Source organism: Lissotriton vulgaris, chromosome 7 (genome assembly GCF_964263255.1).
Source record: "Lissotriton vulgaris chromosome 7, aLisVul1.2, whole genome shotgun sequence".
NCBI lineage: Eukaryota > Metazoa > Chordata > Amphibia > Caudata > Salamandridae > Lissotriton > Lissotriton vulgaris.
The window spans coordinates 1,666,687,305-1,666,706,215 of NC_141695.1; the positions used below are offsets into that span (position 1 = coordinate 1,666,687,305).

Here is an 18,911-nt window from a genome sequence, read left to right on the forward strand (position 1 = left end):
CCCCGAGCAGGCCAGGCCTGAAGTAGTGCGCTGTACCATCTTGAGTCGTCTTGACTATTGTAATGCGCTACTTCTGGAAGCTCCAAAAACACTGCTGGGGAAGTTGCAACGGGTGCAGAACTTGGCCGCCAAGCTGGCTCTTTCCCGCCCTAATCATAGCTCTTCAGCAGCAGCCCTACGGGATCTACACTGGCTGCCTGTGCACCTATGCGTCCGTTACAAGGCTGCATGTTTAGTGTTTAGGGCGCTGCATGGACAAGGCCCGGTTCCATTGCAGAATATGTTTGTTTGGTACTCCTCTTCGCGGTCCTTACGCTCTTCTTCGGCTCAGCTGCTTGTGGTACCGAGATTCCAGAGAGTGAGGATGGGTGGCCGTTCATTCAGTGTCGCAGCGGCCAAGCTCTGGAACTCCCTGCCACTGTCCCTAAGAAGCCAAAGGGACTTCTTCCCGTTAAGAAAAGCCCTGAAAACCCATCTTTTCCCCAGGGTTGTCTGAGCAGCGTATGTGGTGTTAACGTTGATTTCAAGCGCCAGGATGCCCTCGGGGTGATAGGACCGCACTATATAAGTACACATACATACATACATACATACATACAAATGTGACAAAAATGCGGACAGGGTCTGCCAGAAACCTGTAGGAATATACATCACCTACATTGGGGTGGGGGTTCAATACAAGCAGAGATCCCGAACTGTGTAAGAATAAAACGCCAGTGTATCGTATACTTGAATCGTATATACAATAAAGTGCCCCCACCCTTCTTTGTGTGGGCTATAAGTAGGCTGTGGGGTTTTAGGTTTAAACCTATAATAACTGATAAAACCCCACTGAAAGAAAAATAGCTCTTACGGGTGAAAACATATAAACACTGAAAAAACACCTGCACAACCACAAACTAAATGCCATTCAAAGAAAGGAAAAAAAGTTAAAGAGTCATTTTGTTCTTACTGAAGGGGTCAATAAAATGTAACTTTGTTATACAAGCTAGCAGTAAGAAAGACTGGCTAACATTATTCTGCTTGAGTTTTGTTCTTTAGGGATGCCACTAAAATATTGTTTCTTCTTCCTTTTACTTTTTTCAGTTTTATGGCCTTTGGTCTAAAGATGCAGGGTTTAGTTTCACGTTTTAGGTTTAGTTTAATTCTTTTATAAACTGTAGAGAATCAGGACATATCAAACTCACATTTGATATTTTGGCTGCATTTGATTCTTTCACTGATAGGTAAAATGGCTAGTTTCATAAAAATCTTTCCTAATATGTGTCATCACATTTACCCACAGAGAATGGATAAAAACCCTTAATACATCAGACCATAGTTTCTAGTGGGTCAGTATTGATAGTAGGTGAATTGCCAACACCTCAGGCTTTAAACATTAAATGCAAGGCATAGTGACAAGTATATATATCACCAAGCATCTTGGATAGTGGTGAAAACGTGACACCAGACTTTTGGAAAACATGGAACGCAGTGTCACTTATTATGCTCTGCAAAAAAGGTTCTTTCCAAGTTAAACAAAGATTGGAGTGATATTGTTTGTATTTGTAGTGATTCAGCTACGTATATAAAAAATGTGTGTGATGACCTGTCAAAATGGATACCCGAGCTGAAGTGATTCCCTGTAAGAGATCCTTGCCACTTGTTAGATGGTATGCTGAAAGCATCTTTACAAACTTCAGAGTTAATGAGGGATGCTATTGACTTTTTAGTCCATTCTGGTGCACTGTTTTCTTATGCCCAGGAACTAAAACGCAAATATTTATCATTTCGTGTTTGATGTGGCATCAAAGAAAGAGTCATCCCAACTGTGCCCCTTAGCTGACGGTTCTCAGCCCAAGGGGCTATGAATGCTGAGAGGGTCTATTCACAGAAGTTTACTTGGGAAGGAAAGCGCGAGCGCACATGACCAAAGACTCACTGAAGAAGTATTGTATGGTGTACTACAATAAGATTAATTTGCAAAAATCTCTTTGGACCTCATATACACTATACGTACACTGTCTATATACCATGTTCTTTCAGTGCTGAAAGCAAGCAATGATTAAAGCAAAATGTTCCATAAACACCGGAAAAACACTTTTTCTGTTGTTTTTAGTGGCGTGTAACCACTGATAACAAAGATATTGAAAACACTGAAAAAACCCCACCAGAATTTACCAAAAATAGAAACTGAAAACAGGACAGCCTAGCTATAAGCTTATATCCCGAATATATACAAGGTACTGTAAACTAAGACATTTTGAAAACTCTGCTTTAGGTGGCATGCAAGAAAGCGTTACTCTATGGTGTTGTCAGTCCCATCTGGGGTGTATTTAAAGTGAAATGGGCCAGCAGCTAGCACTGTGGACCTCCCGGTACTCTCTCACTCACCTCCCGGGCTCGGGCGCCCTTGCCGTGCGGGGTCCGCAGGGAAGTGCGGGCGGTGTAGAAGATTTCCTCGCCCGTGGAGTAGTCCTCCTCCAGGCTGCTGTACCCACTGCTGCTCCACGTCATCTATCAGACGGCCAGGCCCGGGGAGCAATTACCAGGAGCTATATGGGCGCTGGGGACATGCTGCGGGGAAGCCACCCCGCAGCCGTTCGGTTTGCACGCCGTGGCACCGCATGCGCGCCCTCTGGCCGGCACTCCACGCTTTCCTGGGCTCCCTCACTGCTCCAGCGGCCCCGGTGCTCGAGTCCAGCTGTGGGCCAGGTCGTGGTTACTCTCCGCTGCCAACCCTCCTCCTGCACCCGTCCTTCCCTCGGCACTCCTGGCGTTGCCCTCCAAGCACAGCGCTCTCGTCCACTCCCACTTGTTACCTTCCTTCCCTTGGCAGAAGTCTCCAGGCTTCCCCGCAGCGCACCCCTGCTGCTCTGCTAGCCGCCCCCACCGCGCTGTGTGCGTTAATTACCCTCTTCAACGGGACGCCGGGGCTCACACTAGATAATGAAGTAACGTCGACGTCCACCACCTCATGCAAATGTTTCACGAGCTTTCCCTGGAGCACTTCCTGCCGATCGCCGCGCTCCGGCCCCTCCCAGAACAGCCCTATCTCCTGGTGGCACCTCTACCTGCGGAGTCTGCAGAAGTCAACAAAGCCGGTAAGTGGGGCCGGGGGGGGGAGGGGAGGGGTAGGGGGAGGGAGGGTGCGCTTATGTGTGTGTGTGTGTGCAGCGGCGGGGGTGGGGGCGGCTCTGTATGTGTGTGTGTGTGTGTGTAGGTGTGCTCGTGTGTGTGTGTGTTTCCCTGTTTGTGAGCATGCGTGCAGGGGGAGGTGTGGTAGCTTTCCAGGAGAGGAGACAGGAGATGGCCACAGCGAGCGCGTTCGCGTGCGCGTGGCCAGCTCCATTCCCCGGCGCGCGGCCAGCTCCATTCCCCAGCGCGCGGCCAGCTCCTATCCCCTCTCCTGGGAAGCAGAGTCCCTCACAATAGGTCTCTGGCGAAACCGCGCTTTCGAGCGGTTAACGCCAGGAGACCTAAAAAACCTGGATGATGTAAAGGTTGAGCCACACCACGGTCTAACTAATGACCAATAGCCCACAATAAAGAAATGCTGAATCCAGCGTCTCTTAAGAACACCTGGAGCACCAGGTTGAGTGGGCAACTTTACCCCTGAGTGGCCACCTTTAAAGGGCGAACGGGTTTTAAAGACATCTATTTTCATCGGTTTTATTTTAATCTTCCTGTCACTTTGGTCTTCAGAGGTTTTTACTGAGGTGTATAATAAAGTAAACAGCAGCAGCACTGGTGCTGAAAATATATTTTCTGAATTGACTGTAAATTTTGTGTTGTACTGTGGAGTGAATTTTCCTCCTTTATTGCATATACAATGGTTTACATGGTCTTATTATTTAATGCATTGTTTATGGTGCATGGCATTTGGCTTAGGAGACACGGTCATTTCACTGTCCTAACTGTCAGTCAGGTGGACACCAATAAAAGAAAGCAGGCTGGCTGAAGAAATGTATAATAAATGCAGCTATATGTGTTCTCAGTTGTACCACTGATAGGAGCAAATGTGTCCTATCTAAATACATTTAGCCGATATCACAACTTTCATCATTATTACTCCAGTGGTCAGATAGCGGTTTCTGATTCTCTGAAGTGCAGTTCCAAAAGAAAATCAGAGAAAGCATAAAACAGCTCCAAAGAAATTAGAGACTGGGCTGTAATGTTTTCTTTAGTTATGTTAACAGGGTATATAAGCCTCATTGGCGAAAAAGATACACTCCAATGTAAGCTTACATTTATATTGTCCTTGCAACAATACAATGCCAACGGTTGTAAACTAAATGGGATTAAACTTTGGCTCAGATTCCACACAGAAACCAGCTCCTTTTCATTATACTCCAGGTTTCAACAGAACAGTCAAGAGTACGTGAACCACTTCCCACGGACAGGAGTAGTGAATGGGGCTTGCCTGATGACTAATATATGCAAAGGTGAATGCTCATCCCTACCCCAACAAAGCAAGAGCACACTAAGTATATTTAAGAGGGACATGTTACTGGTGTTAAAATGTTAAATGGTAAACAAGTGTCCAGTCGTTACCAACCCACCTACATAATAACAATTGCTGGAGTAGGTATCCATCTTCCAAGTGTGTTTACGATTCCAATAGCAGTGGGGCATCGCCACTGCTGTTGGAATCGTAATACAGGGATGTCACCCATACTTCAGCCATGCCTTGGCGATGCTGTATAATCATAACCCAAAGAAGTCTTAGAAGTTGGAGTGTCAAGTGGCACTAAAGTCACCTACATACTACAGATGCACTTTGACAGAAATCAATACAATCTGGATGTGTTCCTGGGGAGGGAGGGGGTGACACAATGAAATGTCTGGCACATGTGTGTGGTTGTCGTGGTTGACTTGCCCTATGTATTTCACCTATACAATGTTGTTATTGTGGTGTTTACAACTATTAAGTACAACCAAACTCCTAGATTTATAGAGAAGGCAGACAGAGGAAATACGAAAAAGAATGACCTAGCTCGAATGGAGTATTCCTTTTAAAGGACGATTTCCCTCACCCACCAGGTGACATGCTTCATCATTGGGGCCCTCAGTCCTGGAGTTAACAGCTACACGAATCAGCAGCTTTTAAAGGGCAGAATAAACCCTGAGCACCACAACTGGGCCTGAATTGAGACGCTAGGCCCGACGTTTGCGGGCAACTGCCAGTGGAGCCTCCTTCATTTGGATTCTACGAGGATCACCAATTTTGTATATATGCCACACGATTCTAAATCTTGATTTTTAGCACAAATTCAAGCAGAAGCACTATAATTACAGGTCCTGATGAATGCAGCAAGACCTCTTTCGAGTGTTATAGGGAGAAACATGTTGACCTTTCCTAGTAACATGAGTAAGCAGGCTTCATTCTTTCTGCGGTGTCCTGTTTTTTTTAATCCTGGCCCAGGGATGCACTAATCAAGATATCAGCGCACCCTGTAGTTAGCTTTACTCTCACATTTTTTCCTTGTTTATGCTCTGCTGACCTCACCACCCTGAGCTCATTATAAAGGTATTTATCATATCTCTCAAAAACATCAGTAGAGCCTCTTCATCTTAGTGAGGTTTTATCTCACACCGTGACTAGGTATCACGGTGTGAGAAGATCCCCGATGATTAAGCATTAGGAAATCGTTCTTTAAAAGGAATTCTTAATTTGAGGTAGGTCATTCTTTTTCATGCCCCTCTATCTCTACCTTCAGTAGACTCAGGAGTTTTGTTGTGCTTCATAGTGGAATATTGGGGAGGTAGCCCCTATTGGTCTCCAAATCGTCCCTGGCACTGCTTTTTCGCGATTTGGTGGTTAAAACTCTGCCAGGTTGTAAGCTCACCAGTGAGGCACAAAAACAGCCTTCATGTAGGAGTTATTTTTCCTCAGATGCAGGATCTTAAAGTAAATGAGTCCCCAAGCTCCTAGGAGAAGTTATATAGCAAAGCAACCCTTTAAATCCATGACATTAAGCCCCAGCATTAGGACCATCTTCAGTGACATGCTACCTGGGGTTTGTTACTTCTCATTAAACCTGCGAAATTTCTGGGTAGTCTAATATTAAGGCACACTGGAGGAGAGATGAGGGGACAAAGGAAAACTGTTTAGTGAACCAAGTGGCAAATCCAAGCAGGGTAGCACATCCTTGATGGTCTTTTCCAACAAAGTACAAAATGTGTCTTTTACGGGAGGCAGGGAAAGATTCTTAAGTGCCTTTTCTCACCCTGTCCGAACAAGGGCACATTTGTAACCAATGGTCATCTTTCTTTGAAAGGGTTTTATCCTGTCAAGGTTTCATAAAAGTAAAATAATGGGGTTGCCATTCCTAAACTACAAGCTACAGGAGTGCGACACTCACTACTCATTCGTCAATAATTAACAGGCTCGGGCCACCAGATTACCACCTCTTTTCAGGTGAACAGTGTGGCCCAGAATACCCATGGCACTGAAGGAGTGAAAGCTCTTCCCCCCCCCCAACCCAACACACCACGTTGAAAGTCTTATCTTGTCATTTTACCTCCTTGGCAAACATCTGCAGAGTGGGAAACTTGCTCGTCAGCCAGGATTAATACAAAACAGTGGTAGATGGAATGCTTTAATATATCTCAGCCACTGGTAATCACTGGGGGCGCATAACAGTCCATTGTTATTTTGCACAACATGCACCTCAGTTTGGACCCAGCTATAAGAAAATCAGTCTGGACCTTACTCCAATAGAAACAGTCCAGCCTGAACTGCCAAGCCAGGACTTCTCTCTACCGGAACACAAGCAACCAAGGGCCGGTTTCGCCCTAGTCCTGGGTTCATCAGTTGGGTACAGCTTGGTTCCAGGTTCACTGTGCCACTGGATCTAAGGTATACCCAGCTGAAGAGCCCATAACAAGGGCAAAATCAGTCCTGGGTTGCTTGTGTTCCGGTTCAAGGAGAACCTGGCCTGGCAGTTCAGATTTGACTTTGGTCATGTGGAGCTGGTTCCTGAGAAGGCTGGATTCAAACTGCGTTGGAGTGGTGGGTGAACAACAATGAATTGGTATGCAGCCCCAAGCGATTGCCAGTGGCGGAGATTAATTACAGCATTCCTATCATCTTGTTGTTTTTGCTTTAGACACATAAGTGCGTCGGAATTGCCCAGACATGGGTCCTGGGCCCACTGTGCCACTGGAACTAAGCTATACCTGGCTGAAGAGCCCATAACAAGGGCAAACCGGTCCTGGGTTGCTTGTTTTCCCGTTCAGTGAGGTTGACTGTACCCATGAGGAATAGGGTCAAGACTGATTTGCATATGTCTGGGTCCACATTGAGGTGGCATGGTGGTTGGAAAAAAAATGGAGTAGGGTGCGGCCCGAGCGATTGTCAAAGGCTGAGATTAATTCAAGTGTCCATCCATCACCTTGTTGTTTTTGCACTTGTAAGCCAGGATGACATCAGAAATGGCTTAAGGCCAGTGAAAATAGATGTATAAAGAAAGCCTTATTAAAAGGCTAAAGGGAAGTTCTTACTGGTGGTACATGATATTTTGAAGATAGTTAAAATACCAAACTATCAATATTTAAAGAGCAGGGCACATTCTTGCTTTCAAGCTGTTGAAAAGAACTACATGCTGAGTGAGCAAAACTGAAGCAAGTGCCTTTATAATAACAAAAGAAGTTTGATTCAGTATGTCAAATTAGAATTATTTAGAGTACTCATTAAACTACAGATAAAAACGGACTTTGCAGAAGATACGTTGTCTTTATTCAAATCTAAAAATCATTAATGCAACCTGAAAGTTTTCTTTATAAAGGAGAACAAAAAAGGGGAACCAAGGAAAGGATGCAGCCTGCCCAAGAAGGATCATGGGCAATGCTTGCCCAGTGCAGAATGAGCACAGATCAAATGAAGCAAGTAACACGTTACAGAAGGTTGTGGAATAGATCTGGCAGCTACAGAGACACTTCATGGTCCGTTTTAAAACCCTTCACGACAAAAAACTTTAGGGAGCGAAAGGTCAAGCACTAAACATAAACCATATGCAAAAGAAAGCACTTGAGGTTTTTTTAAGCCGGAACTATTTCACAACCTCAAACATGTTTGCTGTCACAAAGTAGGTGCAGTATACGAAAAGAATGCTAATAGCCCTAGAATACAAATAGTCCCTCCCTGATGCATTCCTACCCATAGAACGGTAACAATTAAAAATAGACAAAAGTTTAACGCACTTCTCCTTGCTTACAGATTAAAAAAAACTATCAAGTCATTTTATTGAATGAACCCAAGTTCTGCGATATTTTAGTTGCATGGCCACAAGTTTACGCCACTGGATTGTGTTAGGAGTGGATATTGCCCCAAAACATACTGAATTACATAACATGAGGAAAAGATATCTGGATGACCAACTAACACAAACACATCATTGATAATTTGAATAAAACCAGGGCTTGTTTAAATGCTATCTGACCACCGAAGAGAGGGAAGTCTAGAATACAGTGACCACACAATCATCCTTGGGAGGGGTACAAGAAAAATAAAGTAGATACCTTCTTTTAATCATCTGGAAACTCCTTAGATTTTGGAATCTCTCACCGCAATGCCCCGAGTGTTCTTTCAGCAAGAAGTTCAGAGGGAGGGACAGGAGGAATCCAGAGGACGGGTTTGTACAGAGATCAGTACTCTCAAGGTGGGTTTTAGACCAGGAGACATTAAGTATTACTAGTGTTGCGGTCAACAACCACTTCTGTTGAATTCTGTGTTTTCAAAAACAGAGCAGACCACAAAGCAGAGAAGTGCTCCACAAGTTCTATTCTATGTAATTGCTAAACAACCAAAAATGTGTTTTTAACGTCAATTAGAACTGTTCAGGTTCTTCCATAAAATTCTGCAACAGTACTTGGGTGGGGGGGGGGGATCACCTCAAACAGTTTACAGATAGATACCACTGGTTTACAATGATCATCACATTTTAATCCCCCACATCTGACGTCAGAGGAATTGTCTACATTTTAGAAATTAATGGCAAGTGATCTTAAAATACGTAAAGAACCTGTACATCCCACACAATTAAATCAGGGAAAGTCGTCAAGCTCTCACTAATCTGGAAAAATAACAACCGTAACCATTAAACCAGCTGACAAAAGGGGCAGTAATGTGATTTTGGACACCAGCTACTATAACAATGACATTTCCAGACGGCTGAACAATGTCATACATTACGGGATACATGGTGAGCCTCTGAAAGGAACCAAAAAAGATTTTGAAAATACCACCAAAAGCACAGCGGGGGTTACTTTAGGCGAAAGATATTCCAGTTTCTCAATGTGAAAAGTTTGCAAACACCTGTGATCTATGTTCTTTCCAAACCCATAAGAATACCGACTGTCATTCGACCCTACCAACTGCCCCCCGGCACCCCGATGAGATCTACTGTTCCAAGTTATGCCGCTATTCTTGAGCCACTATGTAAGTAACCAAGTCCTATATCATTGGCAACACCCATTTCCTTAGTAACTTTCAAAATGTCCCATTCAATCCAGACAGCGAATCTCTAATCACTTTATTTAACAACTATACACCAACATCTCTCAAGCTCAGGGTTAGAGGCCATCCTTAGAGTCACAGATACCAGACCCTGTTGGACCCGGCCCTTTAGGCAGGTTCACCCAGAGACTTTTTGTTTTTTCCTAGCCTGTTTCTGTGACCTGGTGTTGGTGATTTTAGGCCTCTGCGCACTTTTTCACTGTGGTACAGTGTAAAGTGCTTGAGCTCTCTGTGTATGTGTGGTGAGTGACCTGCCCTCCTATAGGAATGAATGGGGAATATGTATGCCCATGGTAGTTCCTGATGTGTGGGGAGTGCAGGGGAGAGTTTGGTATGAGAGAACTCGTGAGAGTGAATGCTGCTTAATGGTATATGTGGCAGGATTGTGTCTAGTCTAGAAGTGCCACTTTTAGAAGTTGGCATATTTGTGTTTTTGTGTCTGGCGTGTGATTGGCTGGTGAGCCTGGGTCAGGAGTGCCTGGGCCTGCTTGTGGATTGACTGTCTGGTTTGAGGGTGACAGGGGCTGGAGAGCCCAGGAGGTTATCTGAGCCAGGCCTTGGATGAAAGGCAGCATCTGCTGCCAGGGAAGTGGGGGGAGATAGCACCTGATAGTGACGGGCTGTGCCTGCCAGACCACCATGCTGGCTCCACCTCCCGCTGAGCGACTGTCACCTCCGACCCTGATACTGACAGGACTTCCCCATAACCAGTTCTAGCTGGTTCTCACACTGCCTACACAAAGACTTCAAAGACTTTTCTGTGTATAAGAAGGGGATGTGTCCCCTTCCAAAATGTTCTTGTTTCTGACTGGAATCTACCAGGGGCGGGCGCTGCCCAGCCCCTGGATGCCTGGAGGACTTCTGGGGACCCCTCTGCCTTGCCTGGGCTGATGGGGGGTGACTTTGCTTTGCCCTGGGATCCTGTGGACATTCTCCCTATCCCCTGGAGGACTTTTCTGGTCAATAGCGCTTAGGAGTGCTTTATATGTGTCTTTCCTAGCGCTTGGGAGCGCTCTGCCTATTTTCTAGCGCTTTGGAGCGCTTTATTGCCCCCAAGCGCTGGAGAGCGCTTTATTTGTACTTACAGCGCTAGGAGCGCTGTACTTTGCCCCAAGCGCTTAATAGCGCTTTTATCGTTACATTTTTTTATCGAGGGTGCCACCCCCCGGATCGTGATTCCCCGCCTGCCTAAGCAGGGCCGCTGCGCTGCCCGCAGTGACCCGGAAGTGGTTGGTCGGCCGGCCAATCCTAGCGCGACCGGCCGGAAGTCCCGCCCCTGCCCGGGGACGCGTGGAGCTGCTGCGCCGTGTGTGGGGAGACGAAGGAGCATGGCGGCCTGGTCGTCGGGGCTCCCGTGTGCTGGAGGGAGCCCCGGAGGAGTTGAGGAATAGCGGAGGGGCGCGGGGCACATTGCCGGTGCCCGCCCCCACCGCACGTCGAAGACCGGAAGTCCCGCCCCGCCGCTTCGGTGCAGAGAGGAGAAGAATCCCGCGCTGACTAGAGGAGCCCCCGCCGAGAACAGCCCGGTGAGTGACAGGGCTGGGGGCTCCGTGATGTTGCTGGCGGTGGCGGTGGAGGCACAAGGTCAAGAGCGGTCCCGTGTGGCAGTGGGCCGCTCCAACGTGGAGATAGAGGTGCGGGAAGGGCGGCCCCGGTTGGCAGCAGGTCGCCCCAACGTTGCTTAGAGCACCGAGAGGCTCCGTAGGGGCGCAGGTCGGTGCCTGTGTAGGCACAGCGCCCGGGGGCATTTTCACGTATTTTAAGAGCATGAGTTGCTCAAGAGGGGCCCATGCTAGTTATGTGAGGAGCCAGTGCGCTCCATGGCCCCTGAAGACTGTCAGAGCCCCGTGGCTCCCGCTTCTGGCGCAATTTCTGTGGCTCCAACGTGCGCAGAGGTCAGAGCCTGTGTAGGCTCCAACAGTGGGCGCAGTTTTGCTTCCTGAGGGCTAGTGAGAGCCCTGCCGCAGTTTTGTCTCCAGCTGCCCAGCAATTAGTGGGCAGCTGCACCATTTAGGTGCAATTAGAGAGGGAGTCCCTGTGTGGGACAGAGGTGGCACAGTGGTGCCAGGCCTGCTACAGCTGCGCAGCACTTAGTGCTAGCTGCAACGTTTAGGCCCTTGTGAGTGTTCTCAGGTGCCCAGCAAGTAGTGGGCACCTGCTACGTTTAGGTTTTGCGCCAGTGGCGCTCCCCTGGACTGGCGCTGCATGGCAGCGCGCCCTGACATTTGGACACGGGGCGTCTGAGCCCCAACAAGGCCAGTTGGCCTAGGGACTGCCACAGAGGGTGGCTTATGTAAGTTTTGCGCAATGTGATTTCTATGTTTTTAATAGTAATTCCCTACTGTGTGTTTTTGCGCTATAGTATTGTTCTGGCACCTCTGAATGTCTTTAGGCGTCATGTGTCTTCCTTTTCCCTGCGCTGCACCTCTGAATGTTTTAGGCATCATGTGTCTTCTTGCGCTGCACCCCTGAATGTATTTTATTGCATCATGTGCTCTGTCCTGGACACTGCTGAATGTGTAGGTTTATGCATCATGCGTTTCCCTTGTCTTACACCTCTGAATGTATTTTTATGCATCATGTGTGAATGGTGGTTTCTGCCTAGCTTTAGCGTCAGCCTTAGCCAACCAGAAATAGCCAGTTCTAACAGACCCCATCCGTATATTGGTCCTAATGACGTCATTATTGTATTGGCCAATCTGGCACCTAGCTGTAATTATTTAATTTTATTTCTGTAGCCTTGCTACAGGCAGCTTTAGTTGTGTGTTGCAGACAGCAATGTATCCCTTATACATAGAGCAAGCTTTGGTTTTACTTCTGCTCATGAGAGGATGGCATTTTTGTTAGTCTCGTCTCCAGGCTCCAGATTCAATGGTTCCCGCTCTAATCTTGTGTTGTTTCTCCCCAGGTGTACAGGCCTTCCCACCTAGTTTTTAGGTTTGGCTTGACAGCGTGGTTGTCCTTAGACCATATCTGAACCTTATCTGAACAACATAAAAAGAGCTTTAAAAAGCACTACTGAAAGAGGTGCTGAAACAAAGTTCCTCCACTGAACTTTTTACCTTGTGCGAAAGTAAGTTCAATATAGCAGATCTGACTTGGGTAAAATGAGAAACCAATGGAACAAGGCTAAAATCATGGTCGGTTTCTTATGGAAAGTAATGATAATAGCAATAGGATGGAAGTATTTCTTGTGGAGAAGTGTGGCTCAGGGGTTAGAGGCGGCAGACCCGGAAGCTGAGATCGGTCCTGGACCAGGGTTCAATTCCCCGTCTCGGCGGGTCTTGGGCTAAAAATTCCACGGACTCGATAATTCTCGCTCCGGTGCCTTCTCGACTCACGGGTTCACACTCTGCGACTCTGGGCAATAGCTTGCTTAATCTCCACAACGGCCCCTCGCGGCGGGATGCCTGACTTTCACCTTGTGGATACCCGCTGGGGCTATCACACAGGGGAATATCAGGACGGGTTCCCTAAGCAAGCGCTGGGACACCCACTGTGGGTAGCTGTGCGCTATATAAGCTCAACTACATACATTTACATTTGTGAACATCTTATGTTGAAGCCAAATGGAACTCGAGGGCGGATTGCTATTACACAAGTTGAAAGCACTACACGAGAATGGGCATTTGAAGTCGCATTCGGTGGTGTAACTGCAAGTCAAAGGTCAGGAATATGTCTGCACGTGGCAAGAAAGTAATGAAGCAAGAAGCTGATCCCAAGACTAGGTCCTCCAGGACTGGTCTGCAGTTTCCAGTTGGCCGCATCCACAGGTTTCTGAAGAAGGGTAACTATGCAGAGCAGGTCGACTCTGGGGCTCCAGTGTACATGGCTGCTGTTCTGGAATACCTGATAGCAGAAGTACTGGAACAGGCAGAAAATGCTGCCCACGACAACAAAAAATTCAAAATCCTTCCTCGACATTAACAGCTGGCAGTCAGGAATGATGAGTAACTGAAAAACTGTTTTCTGGTGTGACCATTGCTGAAGGCGGTGTTCGACCGAACATACAGGCCCAGCTTCTACCCAAGAAGACTGCCAAGGGATCTTCCGCAGAACCAAAAGATGTCCAGTCACAGGACTTTTAGTGCCCTTCTGTCTTGACCACTTGCATGATGCACTTTAGTAGTTTTCAATGTTAAAGCTTTAAATTAAATGACATTTTATCTTTCTCTATATGAGAGTACAGGTTTTTCGCCCTCTTGTTGGTCCTGCTCAGATCCATCTGTGCCCACTGCGTGCTCTTTTGCACCATTACTACCTACCTTTGTGCATCTAACCAATCTCCCCCAACATTTTTCGTCCCCGCCTTGGCTCCATTACTGCTTTTTCGACCCGACCACTGCTTCCTTACTCCCTCTGTCACTCATTGTTTTTTCCCCTCATGCTACCCTGGACGCTCTCCCACTTAATTCTTAGTTTCCTTCCGTCCGTTTTCACACCCCACGGTCTTCACCAAGTTACCCCGGTCGCTCTCCACTTTCTTCCTGTCTTGCCGCTTGGTCCATGTACTGCTTTCACTACCGAATCGCCATCTGGCGCTCTGTTTTCTTTCTACACTTCCACGGGTCGCTTTACTCCCCCTTTCTCAACCGTCTCACCTTTCAATCTAACATTTCTTCCTCTCCGCATCGCTCCCCCACTTGCCAGTTTCCTTATCACTGTGTGAGCATGTAAATAGGAGTGGTGCCATTAGTTAATTATCAGATTTACTGCCTCAATTTCCAGAGCATATTTACATATCATGTACGGATAGTTTCAAACAAAAGGAAACAATTTTGTGGCAAAAAGCGAGAGTAGAACCAGAATCGGATTCTTAAGCTCACAGTCTACTCCTTAGCCACCAGACCACACTGGCCATGCTTGGCTTCATCACCATGTTTAATTATCACTCGAGGGAGACATTGGAAAGAGGTGACAGGCGCACCTCTCAACCTTTGGCAGCTTGACGGATGAGACTCTAAATTTCGACAGGATACTCCAGAGTTTTTACCCCTTTCAGCTAAGTGTTACATCTTTTATCTTTAAGCAAAATATCTGAATCAATGTTTAAAGCATCCTCTGTTTTAACAGTGATTAAAGTGTTATGGCATTAAACAAACTTGTATTATTTTTATACATGTGCAATCTCTGCTTCCCTTTTACTAAGAGCAGCAAAGGTATTAGTCGACTTGCAGAGGGATGCACATGCTGCATGCCCATCACCTGAATCAAATTGGTGGTCAGCAGATCATGAGTTCGAATCCAAGCAACACCGACTTTGCCATTCTCCAGAAGGTCAATAAAACAAGTAGCTGCGTAAGAATAGGACGTGCAGGGACTGCTGTATTTAGGTCTAGCCTAGGCAGCGCATGCGCGGTCTCTTCGAGACATGCTGTATCTACAATGTTGGCTTAGAGCACCTTCCATGTTTTTCATTGGTTACTGTTACTGCCCTTCGTAAATGCCTGCTTTTGTTTGGTGAACGTGTTTAATAGTTCCTCCTTTTGGTCCTTTGTAACCACCCATAAAGACAGCCCTCGTTACATGTGCTCTTACTCTTATTTAGGACACCCAGTGTGCACAATTTCTTTTTTTTTTAATGGCTTGCTGCTGCTTGACAACAACACGCTCCGCTTATTTTGCAACATGCTTCAGCTTATCTTGTTTAGTATTTACAGCTTCTTTTTTGTGTGGCTTGTTTTTGTAGGCACAGGGAGAGCAGAGACTGGAACCCGGTGCTTAAGTTCCAAAGTCGGCAACTCTATGTTTTACCACATCTTCGTTCGTCCCTATTGCCGTTAATCGGCATTTACTTTCATTCTGTTCACCAATGTTTTATTTACATCGGTATGCATTTGCCTTTTTTTTGTCACAGGGAAAGTCAACGCTAAGGCTCGAGCCTGGTTCCCCAGGTCCAAAGTCTGCAGTTCTCTATATTTTGTGACATCCTTTCTCTAAAGCAATCTAGGGTCTCTTGGAGAATAGATCACTATGCACGGCAGCAATCTTTACACATTTGCATGAGTCTCAATGGGAAATCCAGGTCGGGTGAAATTAGAGAATTCAATTCCCTGTTTTGGGTTGGTCTCACTTTTTCCCCTGCTGTGGTTTCCTTAGTGACGGTGCGAGGACCAATGGAATACCCTCCTACTTTCCTATATTATACCGGGCAATGCAGTGCTAATTTCAATGTTCTCGGACACCTCAATCTTCATTTTGACTGCCCGTCTTCGCCCCCCATTAGGAGCATTTTGGCTGATTTAGAGGCCTTGCAGCTCTCCCAGTTGGTCGTATCTCCCACTCATAGAGATGGCTGCATCCTTGACCCTTTTTTTTACTAACTTAGAGGGAGTCAGGGCACTCTGTCCCACCCAGATGGTTTGGACAGACCATATGTTGGCAAAAATGACATGCCCCATATCTGAACCTCCTTATATACCCCAGGACAGATTAGTTCTGAGAAGACACTGGAATAAACTGAAATTGGAGGACTTTTACCATCTGCTGGAGGAGGCACCACTGGGCCCTTTCACGGATGTTGACCGTGGATATGATTCCTTCTGTGAGTGGATCTTCCGCGCCCTGGATTCTTTGATCCCCTTGGTATGGTCAAAGTGTCCAGTGTGCCCAGCCCATGGTACAACAGTGCCTTAGCGTCCCTTAAAAGAGCCTGCAGACAGGCTGAGAGGCTTTGGAGGAAATAGTTTGATCCCGAACTGAAGGCCTGCTACCTAGCTGAAATTAAAATCTACCATAGGGCGGTGTGTAGAACACGAGCAGCCTTTTATGTCCAAGAGTTTCGGAACAGCTCCAATCCTTCGAAACTCATTTTTAAGGTGTTAAAGGATCTCATGGCTAAGAGGACAACGGCGGCAGAAATATGTTCGGACTCCCATTGTGAGGGTCTGGCCTCCTTTTTCCTCGAGAAGGTTCAAGCCATTTATCGAACCTTCTCAAAGGGCTCTCCAAATCTTAATTCAGAGCGGGTCGGCTGCATCTTGGGAGGTAGTGAGTCTCTTACTACCCTGCCCGCCCTATCTGTGGAGGCCTTTGATTCTCTGAGCCTTAAAATCAAGTCAGGATCTCCTGCAGATCCGCTGAAACCGGCCCAGCTTAAGAACATGTCGCCGTTATGCCGCACTCAGGTGCTTTCCCTGATCAACTTGTCACTTTCCTCAGGTGTAGTTCCCATTAGGTGGAAACAGGCTGTAGTTACACCTATTTTGAAGAAGGTTACCCTTGACCCCCCTTAAACCTGAGAACTACCGCCCTATTTCCTTGCTTCCTTGGGCCACGAAAGTGGCTGACCCCTATGTGAATAGCATCCTTGCAGACCATCTTACCAGGGCTAACATTCTTGACCCTACCCAGAATGGGTTCCGTGCGGGCCACAGCACGGAGACGGCCCTACTTTCTATGGTCGAACATCTGCGTTCTGTGCTTGTTGCGGGTCGGTCGGCGGCACTAATGTTATTAGATCTCAGTGCCGCGTTCGACACGGTCTCGCACAGGATTTTGCTTCAGCGACTTGAGGAAGTGGGTGTCACGGGCTCTGCCCTATGCTGGTTCCGATCTTTTCTTGCGGAAAGGTCATTCCAGGTTGCGATTCCACCTGGGAAGTCCAAATCCTATCCGTTGGACCTGGGGGTCCCACAGGGATCATCGTTGAGTCCCACTCTATTTAATCTTTACGTGAGGCCGCTGGCTGCGGTCGTCTAGCAATGGGGCTTGACGATGGTCTCATATGCAGATGACACGCAGCTGGCGGTCACGTTGAGTGGGGACTCAGACATGGAGGCTCCCAGGTTCCGTGACGGTTTACGGACAGTGGCCAACTGGATGAACTCCAACTGTCTCCACTTAAACACCAAGAAGACGGAGGTTATGGTGGTCGGCAAGCAGGCGGAGTTGTGGGGTGACAAGTGGTGGCCCTCTGAACTAGGTGTGACCCCCTCTCCAGCATCGGAGATAAAAAATCTTGGGATCTGGCTTGATCCAACCCTCAGTTTCATCTGTCACACCAAGAAGGTGGCGGCCTCTTGCTAGGGCATCATTAGAGGACTTAGACCCATCCTTAAATTTTTTGATGCCTCCACCAGACAACTGGTGGTTCAAGCATCAGTGTTGTCCCGGCTGGACTATTCCAGCTCGCTATTAGCTGGGATCAATCAGTCAGAACTCACTCGGCTGCAGCAAGTCCAAAATGCTGCAGCCAGAGTGGTGATAGGTCTGCCTAGGCGGTGCTCGGTCTCTAAATCCTTGCTCTCTCTCCACTGGCTCCTGGTAAATCAGAGGATTAAATTCAAGGTCCTCTGCCTTGCGTTCAAAATCCTCAAGGGTACGTCTCCCCAAATTCTGGAGAATCTGCTTACACCGTATGTACCCTCGCGAACCCTTAGATCTTTGGGTTAGAATCTGGCTGTGGTACCGCGTATTAGGCTGAGAAGAGCTGGTAGCTGCTCTTTGAGTGTTAGCGGCGAATTGGTGGAATTCCCTTCCTCCTCATATTTCGGGCCATTGATGATCATCTTCAGTTTAGGCGTGCCATCAAGACCTTCTTATTTGTTTAGCCCTTATGCTGTTCCTGTAGCCCTTTTGCCTTCTACCAGTGTTGTGTTGTGTTTGCCTTGTCAAAGCGCCAGGACTCCCCTTCGCTGGGGCAGCTGTGCGCGGTATAAGTAAAAATAACATAACATAACATGGGAGCAACGAGAGGTAAGCGCGCTGTGACCGGGCGGCGGGGCTTGGGCAACAATGTGGACAGTCGCCCGAGTCCAGAGCTCCGCTACACCCCGGGATAAGAAGCGAGTCAAAGCGTGGTTCCAGCACGCTTAAAGAACAATGAACTAGCGCAGAAAGAATTGAACACCCAGCGAACAGAAGCGTCTATTCTACAGCAATCGTGTGAGCAGCTGTGACACCGAAAAGCGAAGTACCAGAAGCGGGTGCCCAGGAGTAACGGGGAGAACCAAAAATGGGGATTATGATCCGAGTGGCCCGCTCAAGAGACGAGGCGGAGGCACCGGAGATAAAGGAGAGAATCCTTAGTCGGCGAGGTCAGTGCAAAACATCCCTCCCACCCCCGATACCAGCACCATCTGACTGAGAAAGACCCGCAGAAGCCCCCCCCCCCAGACAATGCGTCGCAGGAAAAACAAAACTGAAAGCGCAGAAGGGGGGCGGCCATCTTGAGAGGGGTGCGGTGCGGAGCATTGAAAGCCGTAAAGCTGAAAAACCGAACGAGAGCTGTGAGACCAGGAGGGTGAAGCAAGAGGAAGAAGGGTGGGCCCCACTAGCGTTGACCCACAGAGAAAATAAAACAGGAAGAGAACGGACGTAAGCTGTAACGAAGGAGCTACAAGACTCCAGACATAAACTCACCCTCAAAATGGCGCCCAGTAGCCGAGAGCCTCCCACTATACACAGCAGA

At 47.4% G+C, this 18,911-nt stretch overlaps 1 protein-coding gene and 1 pseudogene across 1 annotated transcript in view; one reads left to right on the forward strand and one right to left on the reverse strand.

Annotated features, from left to right (window-relative positions):
- TM9SF4 (transmembrane 9 superfamily member 4) overlaps positions 1 to 18,911 on the reverse strand; it is a 124,088-nt gene that overhangs the window by 68,334 nt on the left and 36,843 nt on the right. The gene's annotated exons all lie outside the window — the stretch shown is intronic.
- LOC147706245 (histone H2A, embryonic-like) lies at positions 13,175 to 13,587 on the forward strand (annotated as a pseudogene).